This window comes from Coturnix japonica, chromosome Z, assembly GCF_054131305.1.
Source record: "Coturnix japonica strain WE chromosome Z, WE-NBRP24, whole genome shotgun sequence".
Lineage (NCBI taxonomy): Eukaryota > Metazoa > Chordata > Aves > Galliformes > Phasianidae > Coturnix > Coturnix japonica.
In genome coordinates, this window is record NC_140702.1 from 60,439,531 (window position 1) to 60,461,936 (window position 22,406).

The window sequence follows — 22,406 nt, forward strand, 5'->3', positions numbered from 1 at the left end:
AAAGACACACAACTAAAAGATGATGCAGCTTCTAAATGTTTCTTACTAATAACAGTATTTCTAAAACTGAAACCTTGTCATATTCTCTTTCCTAGGGTATGCTTGGCTGGCACAGTTCAGCAAGGCCTCTTCTTGGAGAAAATACCTCTTATCTGGGTGGGCCACATGGGCTTCCAGCAGGGTGCGGCCATGGCCTGGGCTCACCTCATCATTTGACAGGACAAGTCACTGTGATGCATGCGTGCTGTGTTGTTCAGCTCTGTGTGATAGCTCCAGGGCAATGGCGATTCAAAACAGCTGATCACATAGGAGGGGAGGGGGTTCCTATTAATGCCTTGCTCAGAACTTGTTTTCACAAGGATTTTCCTTTTGCTGTCATATGTGGAAGAGCACATCCTCAGACAAGGCCCTTCTAGCAAGCTCCCTAGTAATGGTTTTTCTTAGATAAGACAGTGAGTTGTGGCAATCCAAAAACTGTTATTCCCCCTTGCTTTCATAATATTTACAGCAGTGTGAGCGTGCACACTCCCTCAGCATGCACTGCAGACACTGAGACCGTGGATCTGTGGCACACCTAGGCTCACCTGCCATCATTTAGCTGGATCTGTAATGTGGCCTCAGCTCTTAGGATAAGCTGACTACTGAGCCAGGCTACACCAGTGATAGTCCTTGTTTCTAAACACTCCCTCCCTCCCCACATTTTAAACATTTTCTTAGGAAGCCTGGGAAGTCCATGTGAATGATTCAGTAAAGAAGTAACAATCTGCATAAGTGACACAGACTGACGTAGGAGTTTCCCAGAAAAGAGGTACTGGAGCTTAGAAAGTGAATCTATCCGAACATTATCACTGCGTCCCATCATTATTGCACGTATCTGGAATTCCCAGATTAGGTTTCCTTGGTTCATCTCCAGTCAGAATCAAAGAGTGAAGCCTTTCTGACTGTATTCAAATCTTCATATCCCAGTTGCTCACAGGGGAGCTAGCTGAAGCTGGCCAAAGCTTCAGCTCATACACCCAACTTGTCCTGTGGTAATGAGCTTGCAAGGGGAGGTGGTGTTATGCCCTGAAACAGAATCAGGACACACTTGAGGAACATGCCGGAACTCAGAATCTCAAAGAATGTTCTCCCATACTTGGTAATACATACCTTGGTTTATGTGCGTCTAAGTCCATGAAAATGCATGTTCTTTTCTTTGAACTGCCATCTTCAAAGATTCCCAGCTCACAAAAATCATTATCAGAAGTTAGGCAGCTGGTCTTTTCTGGTCTCTTTAAATATCAGCTCTACTCTGTAGAGTCTTCAGATTGGACTGGCTGACTCTAGGCTCCTCACCAAAAAAGTATGGGTGCCCATATCTATCAGTGCCTGTATGTTTGTGTCTGACATCTGTCTGCAAGCTTTTACCTGAGTAACTTCTGAACCAAACCTGGCTCTGAAGCTTTGAGAACTGGTTCCCACTGAAAGATACTGGAATTATTTATCTTTTTAAATTTTTATCTAGAGAGCACTAAGAACCTAATTTCCTAGCCCAGCATCTTTATCAGTTTAAAGTTATTGACATATTTGTTAGTACTGATGCATCTGATATTACATAGCTACATTCCCATGTCAGATAAATAGCCCACTGTGCAATGGGATACTGTCATTTTCCATCCATTCTCAGCAAATAATCTAATCATGAACCTTGAAAGAGGCCAGGAATGTAAGGCTCAGCATACACAAGGTATGGCTGATCAAGGATAGTTCTCCAAGGACAATTCTCCTTAAAAAACCCTGACCTGTTTGATATGAAACTTCTGCAGGGAGCTACAGTTTCAGCAGACATTTTTCCATTTTTGAAATGCAAAACAGGACTCCATTTTCCATCTAATACAGCCTGTTAGCCAACAGTGGTAACACTGGTTGTCACTTAGGGCATGTGAGTTGCAGAAGAGTCGCCCATGAGCAGTGGCTGAAGTCAGACATCAGGCATCCTAGGTGAATTCTTTCCCTGCCTGGCTAAAGGATTAGTTTCAATCCATTGGTGGTTTGATTCTCTATGAATAGAAGTAATCACTGAGATAAAGAAAATTAATTAAAGTGCCCAGTTGTTCTGGCAGTCATCAGAGTCAAAAGAAGACTGAATTCACATCCTTACTTTAATGGTTAAGCTTCCTGAGAACCAAACAGACTTAGGCTGAGATAGGTGGTTGTGGAGCCATAAAGGTGTTGTTGTTTGCTCTCAGCAGTTTGATTTCCTGGCTCTCCACTGAGTATTACAGCTTAAGGATTGACATCTAGGTCAAAACTACATTTTGGTTAATATTCACATTTCAAGGCCTAGTTGGGCTGTGATGTGAATCTGGCTTTGGATTCTAACAGACCAAAGTCTCGTACATTTGCGGATATCACAGATGTTCTGCTTAGAACAGATATAACTTAAAAACAGAACAGGAAACCAAACCCAGCCAGATCTGACTGCAACACAGAAAACAGACTGGACTGGTGTTTTCATAACTGTACTTTGTACACCCAGAAATCAAAGGCATTTTAGATCTTCATTTTTTTGGTTTGGCTCATTGTTAATGAAAAGCTCAATAGTACCTATCCTTTTGGATCAGAAACATGAGCACATGACAGCAGCAGTGAAAATGCCAGTGAACACGTTAGAAGTTTTATGGCTCTAAAAAGGTACCACAGCTTAACCAACTGCTAACTGATCAGAAGCTGAAAAGTGGGAAAGATCCTGGGTCACCCATTTCAAACTCCCTCCCTCCAGACCTCTCCAACTGCAGAACAAATTCTTGTGAAGTAAAAATGGACACTCAGGGTCTGTGTGTGCTTAAAATCTCTCTAGGTTCACTGACTCCATTTAATCCCAGCACAGGAATCTCCCCAGACTTATCTCCAGTTCCTATAGATAGGTTTGGCTGCCATTCAGGTTTGCCACTCAGTGATTATCTCTGCTTACTTGCTAAGCTAAACTATTTAAAAATAGTTTCTGCTTTGTTTACCAAAATTTTTAAATGTGAATAAACAGAAAATGCTGTTCTGAACTCCTAGACTTGAAGACATACATGGCTCAGTTAAGGAGTTTTCTCCTATCATTTACAAGGGAGCAGAATTAAAGCACAGAAAACCTGTCACAGAGTGACAGAATTACACCAAGGGTATTCATTGAAGAATGTTTGGTGGAAGAGGAGTCACATTAATGCTTGTTTCAAACAATCACTTCAGAGAGCACCAAAGGAACAGCTGTTCAAATGCTGTTCAACTAGCAAAATGGTGATCATACCTACAAGGCAACTTATTTGACAATAACAATAACAAAAACTTTTTCAATAATTTATCTAGCACTGATGATATTGTAAGTGAAAGAGTGTAAATTATCAGTTTCAATTAATTTTGCTGCCACGAGCTTCCATGAAGAACCTTTGTGTTGGTGTCATGGAAACCTGTTCCCCTTGTGTACCTGACTGCAAGTACCCAGTATATCTACTGCAGTGAAAAAATAGAACTTTCCTCTGATGGTCGGAGAACTTGACAATTCTTACAGATGCCTGAGTTTCTGGATCTCTTTGTAGGCTGAATCTGAGCTACAAACTTGGAATATTGTTCCCATCATGACGTCCTCGGCCTCTGGGTTTAAGGACATTTTAATTTAATTTTATTTTTTTAATTTAAAAGTTCTTCTGCATGTTCACCTCCCTGCCTAAGTATTCTCTAAAGGAGGGAGGCCTGGTGCAAACTGTCAGTCTGATCAGCTGCTTGGCTTACCTTGCTGTCAGTGCTCACTTTCAGGTTGAGACAAACTGTTGATAGGAGAGCAGATTTACAGAGTCTGGTGAAAAGATATTCTTGTGATGGTTACCTGCCTCAGGAACTTTTCTCTATTTCTGTCTCTGTTTTGCTGCAGAGACATCTGGAAAGTGATGAGAAGGAGGCAGCTTCTTTGTTAGTAGTAAGGGCAAAAGGAAGGGCACATTTCCTTTTGTTAAAGTGAAGTATATAAAGGCTATTACTATTAGTATTATTATTAATAGCAACAATATTATAAATATTACATTTATTACATTTGTTTTAATACAATACAATATAAATACTAGCACTATTATGTAGAAAGGCATAGAGAACAAGCCACTAAGTTATTGTCACTGCTGCAGCACAAGTTTTCACAAGCACAATGACAGAAGTCCTGTACCTACCTATTTTTCTCATGCTGGCAGTGGAAATTCACAGCTCAGTCTGTTGCTTTATCACACAATAATCTGTGAGAAAGCCCTATGGTATATATAGTACCCAACCCAAAGGAGATCAGTTCAGAGATTGGTAAGTAACTCAGCTGTTTCAAAGGTAGTGGGAATCTGAGGCTATGTTTAGTTGTGGTTTCCTCTCACCTAGAAAAGCAGATAATAGAACTAGTAAAGGAAACAAATAAGATGGCAAAGGTGGCTGAAGACTTGGTCTGGCTCCACTAAGCAGGGAGACAGGCTTCTGGGATGCTCTAGTTTAGAAAAGAGGTTGTTGAGGAAGTGTGGCAGAAGTACTTCTGCTTCTGAAGGACAGAGAAGGCAAACAGAACATTTTGTTATTGCTTCTCAAAACTCAAGGTCTGTGGACGTCAAACCAACTTAACAGGTGGCTCTGTCAAAACACGTGAATCCAAATGATACATATCTGAGTTGTGAAATTCTAACTACCAATTCATGGCAGTCAAATCCATGAGGACTACTGAGCACAAAAGCGCTGCCAGACAGAGAAATTCTTACACTGAGGGAAGGCAGAATAAAATACAGACAAGTGTTAGTGTACACGATATTTGTACTCATTATTTCAAGTAGTGTGCTACTTGTCATGGTTGCAGATATTAAGACACATTGACCACTGATTCAGTCATATACATCTCTGTTTTTATGTTGCGTTTCCCTGTGGTTTTTTGAAAACAAAAGCAAAGCTTTATCAAGAAAGATATTGTTAAGAGAACTAGAAGAACATCTGAAAAGAAAAAAAAGAAAAATGGAAATAATGAAGATCTGGATTCCATTTGTTGAGGATTTGGGGGTTAGGTTCACTACAGCTTCAGCTGGAAGGTTTAGCTCCACTTGTTTACTTGGATTCCTACCTTCAAAATTATGAGGGCGAGGGGAGAGTGCATGGGGAGGAGGGAGAGGTTCTCCTGCTTTTTTCCAGAAGTTTGATTCTAACTCTTATTTCATGTATGTAACACTGGTTTTTTGAAGTCTACAGGAGCTTGTGACTGGTCTAGTAAAAGTTCTGGATGATCTGGCAGATTTTCATCTCCACAGGAGGACGTGAGACCCCATTTAAATTCTGGAGCAAACAGCACCATAGTTACATGTACTAAAATTACACCAAGTAGTTGTCAACACAAATCTTTTTTGATCTTTTGCTTCAGAGGTAAATGGAAGCTTAATTTCTAGTATTTCTCAGCTTTTGCAGAGGCATTCTAGGAGGCTCAGTTTTAAACAAGATTAAACATGTTCACAGCTGAAATCTAAATGGGTTCTGCATCCCTGTTGAAATGTTCTGCTTAAATGTTTGATCCTTAATACAGTCTACACTCTGCCCACAGCAAATGTTCCTCCCAGCTGCTGTTCTTCCCATTAACAGAAAGGGGAAGAAGAATGAAGGTACTGTTCTATCCAAACATGTTGAAGCCAAGAGTTCTGTAGCTGCCATCCAATATGCAGTGGCCTATAATAGATTGGGTAATTGCCTGCCCATATATTCAGAACTCACGTTGCATGAAAATAACATCCACATTTTTAGAAATATTTTCCTGATCATTGAGTGCTTCTAATTTCCAGTCGCTTAAATAAGATTTCTCCTGCTTTCCATTCTGGAGAATTCACTCTGAAAAGGGTGAAAAAAAAAAAAAAAGAGGATTTTTCCATCACTGTCCATTGTTGTGGACCATGTTATCAACCATAAGGATGAGTTTCATCTTGAAGTGAAACAAGGAATGCAAAGCCCCAGTATCAAGCCGTATTCAGCCTGTTCATCCCCAAATTACCATAGGTAGGTCCTTACATTTTCATCTGATGCATTTCAAAATTCACATTGTGTCTTACCATTTGCCTATTTCATTGTTCTGCATTACTTGAACAATTAAGAGTAGGAAAAACAAACAAACAAAAAAAAAAACAACTCTGGGTGTTAACAAGAACATTGCTATAGGCTCTATAATCACCAAGCATCTACTTTTAGTATCTGGGAGAAATGATCAAGGACGTTTCTGAAATAATATTCTAACATTGTTACGATACTATTAGTTCAGCAAACCAGTATTACCACCAGACTCATCAATACCAATCTATTTGCCTTTATAGAAGTAATTAAACATTCACAGGCCCAAAGCAAGCACAGGCAATTAGGAAAGATATGATGGTCCAGTGGCTAGAACTCTCACTGGGTATAAAGGAAAACGAGGTTCAAGGTGCAACTCAGTCACCATTTGATTATTTAGATACCCTAACAGGCACTATTAACCTACTTCAATAGCACTAACAAGAATCTCACTTGAAAAAAGTCCTGTTCCAACTATCTATTAGCATCATGGTAAGAGTATACTGCAGCACTGTTAAAAGATGCTTTTTATTCTTAAACTGACTTGGTGAAAAAAGATCATTAGCAATTAGATTTTCTACTGGCAGAAGACTGGTCTCCCTTCCCCTCAGGTTTTCTCCTATCAAAAAACAGGAACACTGTTTATATTTTGTTTACTTTCATGAAAGAAGAAAGAGGCTGCTTGCCCCTGATGTGGCAAAACAAGCTGCATCCCAGCTGGGAAGTTACCTTGACTCCATGCATGCCTCTCCAGTGATCTCTGGGATGTAAAGAAGCCAAAAACTGTTGCATGTGAATCTGAAGTCATATGAAGTACGCAACATTTGGGGAACTATTCAGCAGTGTGGCACCACCCTGTCTTATCTAACCAAGGCAAAAAAAAACCCAAGACAAAATGTTTATGATTTTAAAAGCTCAGGGTCAGGGTGGGAGAACAAAGAGTTCTGGCCCCAGAATTGAGCCTGTGAAGGAGAATTTGTTACAAATCAGCTTAGCTAAGTAATAATTTTGTGAGGATTACTGATGGAACAGCTAACAGCAGGATAATTTGATTAGAGACATGGAATTAGATCAAGGGGCAGCTTAAAATAAACTGCTTAGATATTTTAAAGCTATGAGGAAGAGGAAAGACTGGGAGAGTCTTTGCTCTGTAAATTTTTTGTTAGATTTTTAAAGAAAGATTTGAAGAAGATTCTCCAGCAGTAGAAGCTGTGTGGAGGAGGAATTCACATGAGCGAGCGTGAAAGTAAAGATTGGAGCAGAGGTAACAGACCTCAAAGACTGGTGAAGAAAAATCTGTTCTATGGAAGAGGGTGTTTCATGAGATGTGGTTGGGGAAATGCCCTGTGCACGTGTGGTGTTCTTCAAGAAATTGCTTTCTTAGTATTAATACTGTGTTACTGATGCTGATTACTTCAAACTGAACCACTGCAGCAAAAAACAGAAGGCTGTGGCTGCAGTGTCAGTACCTCAGTCCACCTGTATGTTTAGAAACCCTGAGTCTGAATCAGTAACAGTCCACTATGCCACCATATCTTTCTTGAACTGAATCTAAACACATGAAAAAAATGAGGCTTAGTTTTCAGTCTGAGTTTGAAATGATCACCCAGGAAGCAAAAGCTGCATTCATTTATCTGTATCAAGATGCCATGAGCATTAGGAATGATAGGAAAATGTATTTCTTGTACGAATTTATTCAAGTAAGACAGAAATATTATCCCTATTCAGTTTGACTACTCAGATAAATCTCATTCACTGCAAGTCGGAGATTCAGAAAGGATGTCTTTGATCATGTGTTTCTGATCCTTGTTTAGGAGCATAAAAGGTGCAACTAAGGTAACTGAAGATGACTGAAAAGCACAGTACAGTAAATACATAGCTAACAACTTACAAAATTTTTAGTAGTTGTCAACTAGGCCTTTATTTCACTTCTGTGAATGCCACTGCAAACCTTCTTGAGAAACTAGATAGTGAAGCTGTATGAATATCTATCTGCATACATATCGGTGGTGGATATGTCTGTTAGGAATCCAATTATGCCTGTGTGGTTTCCTGTCATTGATAATAGTATGTGAAGAGCAAAACAAAGTTTGAAGGTGTATTATTGGTTTGCAGCCTAAAATTCTCTGGCCTACCTATGGGCAGCCAACAAGTTTTGGAGTGTGTTAGTCTGAAGATTAACATAGTTTTTTGAACTGTGTGAAGTTCACTGCTTGAGCAAACAGCGAGAAATGATGCTTTTTAACTTACTGAGACAAGATCTCTAAGGAAGCAAGAACTGAGTTCAAAATGAAAGGAGAAGTTTATGCTGAACATTGTTTTTTTCTGCCCAGTAATACAATCAAGCATGCTCCTGAATGGCTGTGAGTGCTGCCATAGCTGTGGTGTAAGCATGGTGCAAAATCTGCTTACTCTTTGCTCTCCCAAGCCAAGGTTCTAGCCCAGTACTCAGCTATAATCATAAACAACCACTGAAGCACAACAGACTTTGTAATAGAAATAGCATAGAAACCTGCTGGGATGGTGTTCTCCATGTTGTAGACCTTTCAGCCTCTGCCCAACAGCAGATATTCACTTCTCTACCTGCACTGTTCTGGGACTCAGTCTGCAATGAACCTATTGGCTTTAGCCTCCCCAGATGAGACATGCTCAGCACCTTCTGATCCTGCTGAGTTCTTGAGATTCAAAACCATTTATCACCACTGGGAACTATAAACATTTGCCAAGCCCTATAAGACAAAATATTGAATGGATGTATTTCTATTACATCTCTGCTAATAGCTATGCATAATATCAGGCCAAAATTTGCTGTACAATTAGTGACTGAAAACCACAGCTAGTTTTTAGAAACCTTCCTGTACACAGTTGTCAGCTCTCTGCTCCCTGTCTGCACTCAGAATTCATCATCCACAATACAGACAATGCTTCCACTTAACATTTCATCTTGAAGGAGGAAAAGTTTCACATTTCAAACTGCCTGACTAAAAAAATTTTATTAGATACTTCAGAGCAGTGCCTCTTTGAGGTTTCTTCCCATTACATCTAGAATAATGTAGGTAAAAAAAGAGGTGAAGAAAGTTGCTCCTCTGTTATGGCCAATCTGTTTGGTAGGCCTCATTAGTCCTTGGGTACTGATACTCATCACAACATCAAGTCTAAATGCTTGAAATATTTCCTGAATATGGGCCATTACTTTACAACCGTGGAGACAACATTTTCTTGTACTCTCAAATTTCTCTGCACCCACTCATACTCCACCTCAGCTACAGAATGACAGAACATATCTGCATAGAAAAGAAAGACAGAGAGAAAAAATTGCTACTGTTCATTAAAATACTTAACTCTCCTCCTTAGTTCTGTGGAATATCAAATGCCTGATAGCATGATTAATCTCCTAAAAATCCAGGGACAACAAACAATGCCTTCTTGGACAATGTGGACTTTCTTAAATGCAACTCTCAGACCATAGAATCATATAATCCTTTGAGTTGGAAGGCACTTTTAAAGGCCATCTAGTCCAACTCCCCTGCAATTAACAGGGAAATCCACAGCTAAATCAGGTTGCCCAGGGCGTAATCCAGCCTAACCTTGAAATTCTCCAGTCACATCTCTGGGCAGCCTCTTCCAGTGTCTCGCCACTTGCACTGTAGAACACTTATACTGTCTTGGTCTTTCTGGATGGCATCCAATCCCTCTGGTGTATTGACCACACTTCACAAATTGGAGTCACCCACAAACATGCTGAGGGTGCACTTGACCCAGCTGTCAGTGCCATTGATGAAGATATTGAAGAGTATTGGTCCCAGCACTGACCCCATGGGATACCACTCGTCACTCATCTCCATTCAGGAATGTCCAGCAGAATTATAAGTAAAGTAGTAATCCTTTCCTCTGTCTCCTGCAATAGCCTCATAAGCAGTAAGAGTCTTAGTTATCTCCTCAGTAAAACCAGTGTTGTAACTACAGCTCTTATCCAAGGCACCAGTCTGCTGTCACCTACTTCTATTTCACTCTGGATCTCACCATGTAAGGAAATGTCCAGAAGGACTGAGACACGTTTTGGGAGCATCAGCTCACTGAAGATGATATTTGAGTCTTCAGATTTGGAGGAGAAAAGCCTATAAAAGCTTTGAAGAATATTTCTACGCATGTGTTTTCATGACTATGCTTATCTTTTTGACCACTTTCTGTTTTTTCTTCTTACAAGGTGTGTACCTTGCCAGTTTGCTCTATCTCACAACTTTAGCAGATTTGGAGGGCTTAGTTACTTTTGATTGTGTAACTCAATGCCATTTCAGAACTGTGTTCTTATTTCATTCCTCTTAGGACCTCACCTCTAGCAGCTCCTTTGGAGAGTAATTGATATTCCTTAGGGATTTGTTTACCTTCAGTAGACACAGGGCTGTACCATGGGCTCATAGTGAAGATGTTCCTTATAGCTTAGGTTCACTATGGAAGAGGGGCCAGCAGATGCGGGCCCTCCCAGAGCTGCTTGGACCAGCAGAACATGATCTTTTGAGCTGTTGAATTTTGAAATTAGGAAACTAGTCTGCTGAGGTTAAATTAACCCAAACTTAGAAAGATCAGGTTTAATTTATTTAGGAAGATAGATATACTCATAAGATAGGTCTTTCTATACTCATTTGGCTTCATTAATCTGCAGGAAGGTTAGTCCATTGCATTTTCATTAATACTTCCTTTATGGCATAAATCAGAGAAAATGTAGAACAGGACTAAATATATTAATTAATTAAGGTTCTGCTCTTTGAGACGTTTTATTTATATGGCTTACTAAAAGCAATGAATTCTACTGAATTTAAGTATTTGTAAAGATCAGATGTAGATCTGTAAAATTATAGTCTAATTTATGTTCTGTAGTATACACATTGTCACTGACATTACTAATCTCTCTTAGGTAATTTCACCAGAGTGCAATGTGACAGAATGTGGGCTTCTCCTTTAAGGATCCAAGAGAGAGTTAGAAATCTCTAGGATGGAGTTAATTTCCAGAAGGACCATCTATGCCGTATAATGTCCTGTGTAAGCAGGTTATCCTACTGGTCTCTTCTCCCTTACTTTGCTGACATCAACACCTCTGTTTCCCAAAGCTTTCCAGGGATTCAGATCTTTCTAAACCTGTCTGGAGAATATAGGTGTTTGATTAACTTTTGCTTGTTCTGCTGAAGATAATGCACAACTCAAAAAGAAGCTGGTTCTACATTTATTTGAGGAGTAGGCCATCCCTAAGATGGACTAAGTTGGCACATCCCTAGGATTTCTTACTTTCCAGGTCCATGTTTCTTGTGTTGATTTTGGTTTTGTTGTTGTTGTTTTTTATCTTGCAGCTGTAACATATTTGGAGACAGGAATAATGGTTGTGCACTTCAGTGCCATTTCAGAACTGTACTCCTAAATCCCTCAAATCTCCACATCTCTTGCAGCTCGTACAGACAGTACACTGTGCCCAGTGCCAGGACAAGAGGCAGCAGGCACAAACTGGAACATGGGATGTTCCCTCTGAACATCAGACAACACTTCTGTGACATGTGGGTGACAGAGCACTGGCACAGGCTTTCCAGAGGCTGTGGAGTCTCCTCCCTGGAGATCTTCCTCAAAATGGGCCTGGGCACCCTGCTCTGGGTGTCCTTGATGGTATTGGGCCACGTGGACTCAGAAGTCCTTTCCCACCTCAGCCATTCTGGGATTCAGTTCCATCATTGTCCGGGGGTCAATTATTGCACATTCCTACACCATAACACCACTTCACACATTGATTTCATGTTCATTTGTTTGTGAATCGTGGAGCAGAGACTGAGGCAAGCCTAATAGATGCGACACACAGATATTCAAAAGAATCATCTTCATTTGTCCTGCCTACTACAAGAGCAGAAATGCTGCAGACAGAGCCTAAAACATCCCTAAAGTCAGTGTGCTGATTAATTCCATGAACCCTAATAAAATACCTTACTCCTTCTCATGTGCTTTTCCTCATCAGCCCAGTTAAGCAGTCTGCCAAAATAACCTCATAAAAACTTTGTTACTTGTTCTTCTGCTCTAAAAACGTAGTAGTTATCCACCTCCAAAGTCTTAGCTTTGGAGTTTTTTGGTCCCCACCCTGACTCTTCAAGTGCAGTTTCAGTAGCAAAGTTCCAGGTATAGCATAGGCCACATTATTCAATTGATGGTCTTCATCACTGATTTTCCCAAACAGCTTTTACAGTAACTGGTTTTACTTGCATACTAAAAGCTAAAATAAAAGGCTGCATTTATAGCTCATTGCATCACCAGCCACTGCAGCAGGCCCCATTAACAGCCACCTAGCTCAGGGAGAGCTGCAGTCCCGAATGCAAATCAGTTAAATAAGAAGGACTGCATCTAATGGTAGATAAAATTATTTGACATTGTCGAGGTCACAACTGCCTGTCTGTTTTTGAAAGATATTGCTATCACATTTAAAAGACTTAAAAGGTCAACTGTATCTTTTTAGGAAATACAAGGTTGGGGGAGAACAAGAGAAGGTGATTTAGCTGTGTGCTCCTTAGATTATGATTTTCATATATTATTCTAGCAGTAACTCACAGAACAGGCAAGAAATAACAATGCCTGTTTGTTTTCCACTTATACCTGGTTTTCTCTACTGCACGCACTCTGCAGTCTATAATCAAGCTTCAGGAAAACAAGCCTGGCATACTGCTGATGGGACCAAAATTTTATAGGCCTCTATGGTGAAGGGGAGCAAAGTTTAGAAGGTTCTCACTAGGAATGAGTCAGCCGTGAAAATCTTTTTCCCTAGACATGAAAAGCTTTGTTTGAACCATTATCAGAGAACAATGCCAATGCCATATTTCAAGTGCAGAATAGCAGTTAATCCCTTATCAAGGAATTATAGCAGTTGCAAAAACAAGGAGCCACCAAGTGAGACTGGAGTGCTTCTTACGAGTAGGGAATGAGAAGATTAATCTCTTACATAGTACACTTTTCAGTATGAAACAAGAGGCTGAGAGCCTGTCTGAAGATATATTTCCTTTGAATTAGCTCAGAAATGAGCTGCCTTCCAGAGAAACACACAACATGCTTTCTGAGGCAGGGCTTTGTGTTCTTTTATTTTAGGGATTAATTCGAACTCATCCATGCAGTAACTTCATGTTTGCTTTATTTTGGGAGAAAATAATGGCATGAACAACAGAATGTTAGCTGCACCTGTGGATTAATTAGACTATTGGAGGAAAAATAAATAAATAAATAAATAAATAAATAAATAAATAAATAGTTTCCTTTTTAGAAATGTGACAGGGACAGACTGATTAGCTGACTCCTATCTGTAGCAACACAACTTAAAAATTCTTCCTCTGTCTTTGAGTTTGCTAGTATGTTTTTGTAGCTATCTGTCTCAATCTCTGCTGACATACAGACTGCTGAAGATCAAGCCTTCTGAACTGCCCCAGTACCTTCCAGTATGGCTAAGGCTGTTGAGGCTCAGTTAGCTTCTAGCAAAATAGAGTCCAGGCCTAATCTTCAACAGCATCTTGAAACCATTCCCACTAGTGACAGAGCTGTGATCTTTATGCTTTGAGGGCTGTTTTCAGCATGCTGATCACAGTGCCTATACAGACGTGTTTGAGGTATGTTGAGTGCTTGCATTTGAGTGGGAACAAACTGCCAGAGCACATTAGGCATGAAAACTGGTAGGATGTAGTTCATGTGCTTTCAAAAGACCCTACCCTAAATTATGTGCTCCTCCTATCTTACTAGCATATTTCAAGCAAGCCAGCTAAGCAATAATAATAACAATAAATATGAAAAAGCCGCACATACAGATGCAGTTAAAACACTTAAAAGAAAAGTCATTTTTAAAAAAAATCATACAAAAGACAAAGCAAACAGAATTTTACCCACAAGAGTGAAAAGTATCCGGGTGCTGCAAGATTTCACTATTACCATTCATTTTACCCGATGGCCTTTCAGGTACTCTGTTAATAGATGGATACAGAAAATCCCAAGACAAAGGTAAATGTATCTGTCAGTGAAGGAACTGCTTTTTCCTCTTGCACTGTTACTCCATATCACCACTTCAGAGTGTGAAATTACCAAACCTGTAGATATCTGTATATCACATAAACTGGGCCCAGCTTTTTTATGGAGTGCTGCCTTGAATCAGAAACGCTGTAGTATGAAGTGCACAAAGAGCTTGAGGTGGCAGATCAGATCTTTCTTTTCCCTTTAAAAAATCCAGAAAGTCTTTTACATAACAAATGCTTCCATTTCACCCAGTAAAGCAATCCATGATGTACTGACTTCTATTTATTCTGCTTAAATAACCAAAACAGCTACATGAGGCAAAAGAAAGAACTGTTCTGGTTTTCTCTTGCTCAAAACAGATACAAAAAAAATCCCAATGAAAATCATCCCTCAGTGGCTGATAAAAATAGAACTGCAATTTATGCTCCCAAATACTACCTTTATCTTAAGGCTCTTAAGGAGCATTTTCAGTAATGATGGCTGATTTAGATGGATTCCCAGGGTGCTGGATCATTGCCGATGACATTAATGGTTTAAGGCTCCCTGAATTTTGATTGATTGCTGTAATCTGCAGAAACTATTTCAGGACATAGATTTATTATTATTAAGCCTATAAAATGGTGTCAGGGTCAAGGCAAGCTGATGATTTGTGTTGTGATGCAAACATTACGCAGGAGAAGATGAAATCTTTTAATAAACATGAAATTCAAGAACGAATAGTGTTCCATCTTCTTTGAAAAATCTGTAGCCAACTAATACAGATTACAGCAGCACGGTCTAGGTTGAGCTGAAAAAAAACAACCTTCAGTGTCATGCTGAGTCCATTAAGTGTTATTCTACCCAGTGTTTCACTACATCAAACCAAACTTACCCCTCTTCCTTCATAATCTATCAGTATAATCTCATTTGATAATCTTGATTTGATGAAACACTGTGGGCCAAAATCCATCTAATGACATGCAGAATTTTAAACAAGACTTTCTTAGAGATTATTCTCCCACTGGGCTCCTTCTGAGAGAGAAGGGAGGCTGAACTATTTTCTAACTGCATTAGAACATAATCAGAGAGGCCATAATTGGATGTGGAGACCACTTGCTTGCTTTTCTACTTGTCATTGGATTGGGGAAAAAAAAAAAATAGATGTGGGAATCGAAGTACAGCCAAGAAGAATGGAAGAAAGACATGCCCTCAGTAATTAGGAGTCACATGGATATTTCACCTTGGCCCAGTCTGCATGCTTGATGGGATAACAGGTTATTTATGCAACTGAATACCTTCAGGCAAATATATTTTTTCTGCAAGTGACAGGACGTCTACTGAAGCACCAAAAACTGCACAAAATTTAATAATACATTTATTCTGATGGCTCTCATCAATTAAAGACTAGAGTAGGAGGCTACCGTGAAGTTTTAGAAATCATTATGCTTATTTCATGGCTTATCTTTTTTGTGCCCTGTTATGTCAATAAACATTGCCATGTCATTGTTACTAGTTGTTATTAAAATACAGAAGGAAAAAACCGCCTCAATCCCTATAAGCTCACAGAAGGAATTTAAGAAGTAGAGAGAACTAAAGAAACTCACTATAGGAAAAAAAAGTACTTGCACTTTGCAGTGGCCATACTGTTTTATTTCCACTATAGATTGTGCTTTCTTGTGAATATTTATATCTGCTGTGTTCTATGTCATTAGAACAGCGTTCTCCAAAGCTGAGGCGAGCTAGTGGAGGAGAAGGATGAGAGAGAAATAGGCAGGGCAGGAAGTACAAAGGTTAGTACAGGATATGGTGGTGACCAGCAGCCTTCATAGCATGTGAACAGCCTTCTGGAGGAAAACAATGCTGGAGCACAGGGTTTAGAAAATGGTGAGCTAAGGATATATCTCTTCTATTCCTGGAGACTGGGGATGAGCGTGTAGACAACTACAACTGTTTGTTTGACAGTGAGTCTCATGGAAGTGGAAAGTAGACTTGGAAGGAAAGGGTTGGTTGCCTGGGTAGGTTGCATCTTCACTGGTTGGTTTTGTTCAGAAGTTATGAGAAAAGGAAACCTGTTAAAAATGGCTATTTGTGCCTTCAACTCTTAGTCAAAACCTCTAAAACATTATACAAAACTTAAATGATAGAGAGAAAAGCCCATGTGAGGAGTATGTAAACTTTCAGGAGGCTGTTTAAATGATATTGTTCTTCTGGATCATTAGTATCAGCTGCACTATCTTCAGGAGTCTGTTTAGAGCACTCAAAGTTAACCAGTCCATCCAAATGCAAAGTCTTCTTGGTTCCTTGGGCCAAGTCCTGTGTATTTTGCCCTTCATTCCTTCTGTTTCCTGTAACATTGCTGGAGTCAGGCTGGAGCACTGGAAGGATAATGCTCAGAGATATCTGAGGTTCACAAGCAGCTTGTTTGTAGGAGAGTCCAGCACCTCTGGACTCCCACATTTGAGAGTCTTGTCTGTATGATCTTCTACAGAGGGAAGAATTACAATGCTGAAACTGCCTGGATAGGATTTGCCAGCAGTTTGAGGTCGGATAGGTGAGAAAACAGCTCTGATTCTCTTCACAGAGAATCTGAGAAAAACTTAGGAGAAGCTTCTGTAGAGAAAATGAACATGTCTACATTCTTCAGAACAAACTTCATGTCCCACATAGATGATAATACAGAATAGCTATGTTATAATGCCTAATGAGAAAGAATAAGCACTCTAGGTCAAAAATAAAGAGTGAGCATTATCAGCAGTTGATGGTATTGCCAGGCTCTCTAGTAATCAGATGACTTCTGAGGTAAAGAGAGGAAAGGAAAAAAGGTATTTGTATTGATGGAAGGATAACTGAGGAGGTGTCTATTTAAAACAGAGTCCTGTGTCAGCCAATCTTACCAAAACTGAAATGCCAGTTTTGGTGTAATGCTGTACAGGCTGAATGCAACAACAGCCCAGGTTCTCAGGACACAGATATGAATACTCCAGATGGCTAGATACTCAGGAATTGAGTATGGATGCAACTACAGCACAGTCTCAGAACATAGCCAGGCTCTGAAACAATAGAAAAAAATGTGAAGTCACTTTGAAACCAGACATCATAAGCTAGCAATCAGCAACCAGCCAGTTGGAGAGTGCTAATATGAAATGATGAAGTTGATTAGTAGTGTAAAGCTGACTCGAGCTACTGCTAACCAGAGTCTGGGACTATGCAGGCTTCCGTAGCAATAGAATGAGGGGAAAGTGTTTTAACCTGGAAGGGAGTAGATTTAGACTAGAAACTAGAAAGAAATTATTTACTGTGAGGGTGCTGAGACACTGGAACAGGTTGCCCAGGGAGGCTGTGGATGCCCCCTCCCTGAAAGCATTCAAGGCCAGACTGGATGCGGCTTTGAGCAACCTGGTCTAGAGGGAGGTGTCCCTGCCTAAAGCAGGGGGTTGGAACTAGGTGATCTTAAAGGTCCCTTCTAAACCAAAGCATTCCATGATTCTATGATTCTATAAAGTTAAGCCTCCTATTTATTTCCATGGAAAGTACTATGCTACCCCACTGTGCTCACATCCACTGTTTGGTCTCCATCAGCATTCAGATAGAGTCAATGAATGTTACGGGGTGCCATTTTTTCTGCATGGAAGAATTCATATGCACTTCTATGCACTTCTATGTCAGACACCATTTTGTCAGACTGCCCTTTTGCTGCCATCTGTCACACAGCAACAGGATGTAATGTAATAATTAATCTATGTAACTGTCACCCACATATGAAATTATAACCATATATAGCCCATTATAACTGTGTAGCTAAATATGCCAATACATACACATACACTTGATTATTTTTGTATAAACTCTACTATTAGCCTAATTAACTGCTCTAACCTGATAAATACAGAAGTGTTTCCAGAGTCTTCAGGTGGTTGCAGGTCTGGCTTGAACTTTTTAGAAGCTAACTTCTTCCTTTTCAAAGCTCTTGGGTGTTATGTTGAGTCTGTGCAGACCTGACTGTAGAGCCAGTGTTTTCCACTGGCTCCTTTTCTTCTCAGAATGCTCAGGGATTATGGTAACTTCCACATCTGAACAAGCATAGCATTACTTAATAAAAACCCACACTTCACTGTTTGTTCACCCCTCTGCATTACAGCCAGAAAAAGGAATCTTCTCATGCCTGCAGATGGACTTAGTAGCAGAGCATTGAACAGATGCCAGATCTTTTGAGTCACAACCCAACTAAATTGCTACTTTGGCAATTTAGCTCAATGCAAAAACCATTCAGCACTGCTGATAAGTTTGTTGAAGAACGTTTGGAAGCAAAAGGTAATATTTGCAAAAATTAAGTGTATTTCCAAGGTTACATTCCCCACCACATCAGCAGGAAAGGCAAAGCAAGCATGTTACTGTTATCTCTTTAAGAAGCCAGATACCCCACACCTCCCTAGCTTCTGATAGCAGGTCATAACCAGTGGTTCCTGGGTGCTATATCCCAGCAATAGCACACCACATGCACCACAGCATCTTGGAGGCACTGAGATACAGTGAAGTTAGCTGCAGCACATGACAGAGAGACAACTCTAGAAGTAGCGCCAGGGAGATCTCATTGCAGCCTTCCAGTATTTAAAGGGAGCTTACAGATAGGAGGGAGAGTGGCTTTTTCCGTGGTCTGGTAGCGATAGGACAAGCAGGAATTACTCTAAACTAAAAGAGGGGAGTTTAGTTTAGAGTAAACTCAGTTTAGCTGTTAAGAAGAGATTCTTTACTCAGAGGTGGTGCGATACTGGAACAGGGTGCCCAGAGAAGCTGTGGATGCCCCATCACTGGAAGCACTCCAGAACAGACTGGATGGGGCCCTGGGCCTGTGTCAGTGGGTAGACACCCCGAGCATGGCAGGATGCTGGACCTGGGTGTTCTTCTGTGTTCGTTCCAACCTAAGCTATTCTGTGATTCCATGATTCTTGGATTCTATGGACAGAGCAAAGAATAGTTAGGCTCGGAAGAAAGAGAAGCTAATAGCAGTTACCTACCTTCATCCATCATATACGAAGAATTCTTGGTTCCAGACTGAAATTATACTGAACAGCAAATTAAAAGTCTTGTTGCTGTTGATGATAGGATTTACATACAGCAGAGATGTGCTATGTGAGTTACAAGGACAAAGGAAACACACCTAGAGCAGAGCAGTGTTGAGATCTGCAAGCATGCCATGGACCACAAGGCAAGGTTCCACAAGTCACACCTTCAGTGAGGCAGTAGTGGTCCAGCAGGCCCAGAGCAGGTGCTCTGGCTTGTGGGGTCTATTTCCATCAGACAAGGAAAAAGTCTGCCAGGATTGCTGTGATCTCGCTAACTACTGAAAAATCAGATGGGGCAGAAAGCAGAACTTTTTAAAATACTTCAAACAGGAACTGACCTTATTCCTATTGGGCTTGCCCCAACTGTTCTGTAGTGCCATTAAGGTGGGGTTCTCCCAGAACAGCAGTTCTCTTTCCATGCAATATCTGCAGGTAAATTAGGCAATGTGTAAGGTAGTTCCTGAATTCCTTGGTTGTAGTATAAGAACAACATCATTTCACAGGTTTTTTTTTGCAGTCTGCCAAAGCATTTTAGCCCTATGGATAAAGGTACTTTGCTCTAGCCCAAACTCAGACTTCTCGAAGTTCAAGGAGACTATACTGGTTCTACTAATGACAAAGTGAAGTAGAGATTTTTCAATTGCACATGTAAACAATTAACAAGGTTTCTAATAAAGGTTCAGTGGGAGTCATGTGGTTGTTTTAGAGTCACATCTGAATTATGTCTTTGTGTAACGTAATCTGTCAAGTGCCCTTGGGCAGGAAGCCATTGTAAGCAAGCTGACTAGTTGTTTACCTTGTTCCTTTATCAAAATGCCTTACCTAAGTAACCAATTCTTCATTTACCTGCAAGATCTGTAAAGAAATACAAAATTGGCTACAGGAATAAATAGACTTGTTAATCATCCAGGTGGAATGAATAAATTCCCAGTTAATAACTTTCCCAATTAAATCAGCCTATGTGTCTGCTTCCAGACTATCCATAAGCAGACCACAATTACCTCTCATTTACCCTTTATTTGCATTTTCCCACTGAGTGTGTTGCAATGTTCTGTATATATACCTGCTCCCCTGGCACCATCCTGCAAACAGCACTCCTGTAAGTACTTCTTTCTCCTGAAGTCTCTCCCCCTCTCCTGTCAGCAGCACTCCCCTTTGCACCCTGAAGTCCTTCAGTCTCCCTTTCTGTGCTACTTCAGCTATTTTAAAAGGAGCTTACAGAAGCGAGCTGCTGCTGGCTGCAGGGCATTTTTCCCTCCTCTGACTCTCTGGTCCATAGTGAGAGCACATAAGAGTCTGAAGTAGCTCTGAAGCAGCTGCAATGAAGAATTATAGCACTGTAGAAAGTTTCTGCACAGGCTTCTTGCTCAAGGAAACTTATCTATTAGTGAGCTCTGTTCCAGCAGGTGAGGCCCTAGTAGTCAGCATCCCCCTTTTCCTTCTGTATATACTCAGATGCTTGTCTGGAGGATACACCTCATTTAGAAGGATGCCATTTGAATTTTCCTGACTGATTTGCCCTACAATATGATATCCACAGGCAAATACCCAGTCCCAGACAGACCTCTACAACTGTCAGTCTGTGCAGCTGTGTCCCCTCATGCACATAGATCTGCAGGGCCACCACCATGCTATATGGCAGCAAATACTTCTGGAAGCATTTTTCCTTCATTTTCCCCAAGTTTTAGTTGAATCCATTAAAAATTTTCCATCTGCATGTTACAGATTGCTCTGGAATTTTCTGTCATCACTCCTGTCATCGACTCAAAACATTTGGCTGAGTGTGTGTGTGTGAACATGACATTACTACTTTGTATCATCTCTCTGTCAAAGAAGAGGGGAAGACATTGAGCCATTGACCACCACTCTCTGGACTCAGTCCTGCAGCCAGTTCTTCTTCCACTGAACAGCCCACAGATAATATCCATTTATTTCCAAATTGGAGATGATTTCAGTGGCTCTTCTCTTGTCCACTAATGCAGTGACACCATCACAGAAGGCCACTAAGTTGGTTAAGCAAGATTTGCCCTTGGTGAAACCATGATGGTTCTCCAGCATCACCTTGCTGTCTTCCATGTGCATTAGCATAGTGTCCAGAAGTTTCTGAGGGGTATCACTGAGGGTAAGTATAACAAGTACCCACAGGAAAAAATGCTATTCAGCTGTGATACTACTGAGAATGAATGCTGTGGTTCAATACAATGCTTGCATCACTCTAGAAAGCAAAGAAAATCATATGGCAACAGGCATAAGAAATGAGTGCAACATGCTTGGTCCATTGCAAATAGAGAACTGCATATATATGCAGAGGTGGATGGAGAGTGTGCCTGAGACTTCTTTTAAAACTTTGGTGCTTGTAAGCACCAGTTCCATTTGTTCCATAGAGGCTCAGGCTGTGACCAAGAACTTAGCTGAGGAAACCTATGAATGGATAAAGTTTATTGCGATATGGTTGTTGTGAGATGTGACTAGCTGGTGAAGATTCTGACTGGGGAGAGATCCACATTCAGATATTTATCTGGTTTCAGATTTCCATGCCAAAAATGCCCCCAGCCTGAAGTTGGAGTCTATTAATGAGACTAATATTCTTGCCTAACTATCATCTATCTCATTCTACTGTATTTTTTATTACTATTATTATTTTTTGTACTGTTTCCATGGAAATGGGAGGGAGATTAAATATATGGTAGGGACAATTGTTTTTGAAGGCGCCTGAAAGGCTTTGCTATTCCCTGATCTCATTTTTCTGAAATTGGAAGTGGGAACAAAAGCCAGATACTCAATTTTTGTTATTTTTTGTGATATTCAATTTAAATTGGTAATTTCAGGAGGCCAAGACAAGTCCTCTTGATTCCTTCTACATCTAGAAAGAACGTGGCTCTTGAAGGAAAGCTATGTGACATGAAGCCCTAGGGTCCGTTCTTAAACAAGTTATGGTCCTGTCACATTGCATACATCACAACTGTGCAGGGAGTGAAAATCCCAGTCTAGGACAAAGACTCTGTATGTACCTGGGAAAGGAGATTCAAGCCCAAGAAGTCTATTTGCCCAGTGAAAATTGGTAGTAATATTTATCTGACAATTTTTTAAGATAAAACTGCAGTTACACTTGGAAATCACTTTGAGGCCCACCAACTGAAAATAGCTCTGAACAGAAATCATTTGCCTTTTGCTAATAATAAGCAGAAGATAAAAGTACTATACTGCCTTTTATTATTATTTTTTCTTATTTTACGGTCACGCTTCTAGCTTCCATTTCCATGGAAACAGGGCTGG

The 22,406-nt window shown here is 40.3% G+C and overlaps 2 long non-coding RNA genes across 7 annotated transcripts in view; one reads left to right on the plus strand and one right to left on the minus strand.

Moving 5' to 3' along the window:
• Positions 1-6,898, minus strand: part of LOC146754118 (uncharacterized) — a 12,007-nt gene extending 5,109 nt beyond the window's left edge. Inside the window, exons 1-4 of one of the 3 annotated variants that reach the window (XR_014939745.1) lie at positions 6,799-6,898; positions 5,743-5,856; positions 4,188-4,379; positions 3,760-3,904 (exon numbers count right to left, since the gene is read on the minus strand). This is a non-coding gene — a long non-coding RNA (uncharacterized LOC146754118). Of the gene's footprint in view, positions 1-1,149; positions 1,287-3,759; positions 3,905-4,187; positions 4,380-5,742; positions 5,857-6,798 lie in introns of those variants that run through there. The other 2 variants (XR_014939746.1, XR_014939747.1) reach the window with 2 other exon arrangements.
• Positions 1-21,095, plus strand: part of LOC107305939 (uncharacterized) — a 21,419-nt gene extending 324 nt beyond the window's left edge. Inside the window, exons 2-3 of one of the 4 annotated variants that reach the window (XR_014939749.1) lie at positions 96-20,229; positions 20,856-21,095. This is a non-coding gene — a long non-coding RNA (uncharacterized LOC107305939). Of the gene's footprint in view, positions 1-95 lie in introns of all 4 variants that reach the window. The other 3 variants (XR_014939750.1, XR_001551935.3, XR_014939751.1) reach the window with 3 other exon arrangements.
• Positions 21,096-22,406: the final 1,311 nt, after the last annotated feature.